The sequence below is a fragment of the Prunus avium genome, unplaced genomic scaffold (genome assembly GCF_965620075.1).
Source record: "Prunus avium unplaced genomic scaffold, drPruAviu1.hap1.1 HAP1_SCAFFOLD_26, whole genome shotgun sequence".
NCBI classification, from domain to species: domain Eukaryota; kingdom Viridiplantae; phylum Streptophyta; class Magnoliopsida; order Rosales; family Rosaceae; genus Prunus; species Prunus avium.
In genome coordinates, this window is record NW_028276885.1 from 240,001 (window position 1) to 242,500 (window position 2,500).

The window sequence follows — 2,500 nt, forward strand, 5'->3', positions numbered from 1 at the left end:
CGGATGGCGTGGCTTGCCTTGCCTTGCATTGGCATGCCATGCCCAAGTTGTGGCCTACACCAAGCCATTCAAGCCATGCGTTGCCTTACCTTGGAATTGCTCATCATCCAATGCATTCCGAGAAAGTGAGTGTAGGCGAGGCTAAGGATGGCTTGCCTTGCCTTGCCTTGCATTGGCATGCCATGCCCAAGTTGTGGCCTACACCAAGCCATTCAAGCCATGCGTTGCCTTACCTTGGAATTGCTCATCATCCAATGCATTCCGAGAAAGTGAGTGTAGGCGAGGCTAAGGATGGCTTGCCTCGCCTTGCCTTGGCATGCCGTGCCCATGATGTGGCCTTGACCAAGCCATTCAAGCCATGCGTTGCCTTCGCCTTGGCATGCCGTGGCCTTGCCTCGCCATGCGATGCATTCCGACAAAGTGACGCGAAGCGGAAGCCTATCATGGCGTAAAAATGTCGACAAAATTTTTCGACATTTGAATAATGGGGTTTGACAAGGTTTGAAAAATTCAATACAAATGGTAGGCTTGAATGTCGACAAAGTGACGCGAAGCGGAAGCCTACCACGGCGTAAAAATGTCGACAGAATTTTTCGGACCTTGTCCTGCCATGGGCTGCGCGCAGCATGCCGGCAGCCTGTGCGCAGCGTGCGCACAGCATGTCGGCAGCGTGCGCGCTGCTGAGACTGTCGACAGAAATTTTCGAAACTTGTCCTGCCATGCGCGCGCGCAGCGTGCGCACAGCATGCCGGCAGCGTGCGCGCACCATGCCGGCAGCGTGCGCGCACCATGCCGGCAGCGTGCGCGCACCATGCCGGCAGCGTGCGCGCAGCTTGCGCGCAGCGTGCTGATTCTGTCGACAGTGAGGCTAGCGAAACTTGTCCTGCCATGGCGTGCGCGCAGCCTGTGCGCGCAGCTTGCGCATCTGTCGACAGTGAGGCTAGCGAACTTGTCCTGCCATGGCATGCGCTGTGCGCAGCCTGTGCGCAGCGTGCACGCAGCTTGCGCATCTGTCGACAGTGAGGCTAGCGAAACTTGTCCTGCCATGGCATGCGCGGCGCCTGCGCGCAGCCTGCGCGCAGCATGCGCACAACATGCGCACAGGCTGTGCGCAGCGTGCGCGGAGCTTGCGCGCAGCTTGCGCATCTGTCGACAGTGAGGCTAGCGAAACTTGTCCTGCCATGGCATGCGCGCAGCGTGCGCGCAGTCTGTGCGCAGCATGCGCGCAGCCTGTGCGCAGCGTGCGCGCAGCTTGCGCATCTGTAGACAGTGAGGCTAGCAAAACTTGTCCTGCCATGGCATGCGCGCAGTCTGCGCGCAGCATGCGCGCAGCATGTGCGCAGCATGCCGGCAGCATGGTTCCAGGTTTTTTCAAATGTCGACAGAATTTTTCAAATCTTGTCAAACCCCGTTTTTATTGAAATTTCCTCGCACAATAAGCTCCCCATAAGTAGTCTATGATTTTTAGGACCTTCTCCAACTTACAAAACTAAAAAATTCCTCCCGGATTTGTTTTAATGATTTTTTCAATTTTACGACTTCTAAAACTAATAAAAAATACTTCCCGACTTCAAAAATTTATGAAACTTTTTCCCATCATAGATTGCATGTTTCTTAGTATCCCTGCAAAAAATCACGTCCAAATACCTTGTATTGAATTATTTAGAGCCCATTATGACTCCTCGCGCATAGGTGATGTCTCTTCCTGTCAAAGGGCTAAATGCATAAAATGCTATATAGGGGGGTGTGTGTTGCCTGCATATGCATGGCAGCCCATGCCTTCCTAGCTGCAGCCCCCTTCCCCCACGCCACACCCATGTCATGTTGCCTCGATATGTTGCCTCGGTATTATGGGTTTGGTGTCGGGGTCGGGGGGCTGCCACCCATGGCGGTGGTGGCCGGAATCCGGCCGCCGCCACCACGCCGCCGCCATGGGTGAGGGAGGAAAAAAAAGGCGTGGAAAGTTGCGAAATGGGGTTGTCTAGGCTATTTTTTGGCATGGGAGAGCATGGAGTGCTAGGAACTCCTTCTCAAATGCACGGGCATGTCGACCACAACCTCATTTCGCAACAACAACCACCCGTGTGGGGTGGCGGTGGGTGGATAGTCGCGGATTGGGGCTTGCCAAGCCAATGTTTTCAAAAAATTTCATCAAAATTAAAAACAAATGTTTTGTTGCCTTCGGATTTGTGGGCGAGCGGCGAGTCGGAGTGGAGCCGGTAAAGTTTAACCTCGGTGTGCACGGTTGTTTTTAGAAACTCAATCCAATGCCGGGGACGTTGAAAGTGACGCTCTTATGAGTTGCAAACCCGCAAGATTTAAAGAACCTTTTCAAAACAATTTCAAACCAACAAGATTTAAAAACAGAAATTTTCATCAAAATGAAAAACAAATGTTTTGTTGCCTTCGGACTAGTGGGCGAGCGGCGAGTCGGAGTGGAGCCGGTAAAGTTTAACCTCGGTGTGCACGGTTGTTTTTAGAAACTCAATCCAATGCCGGG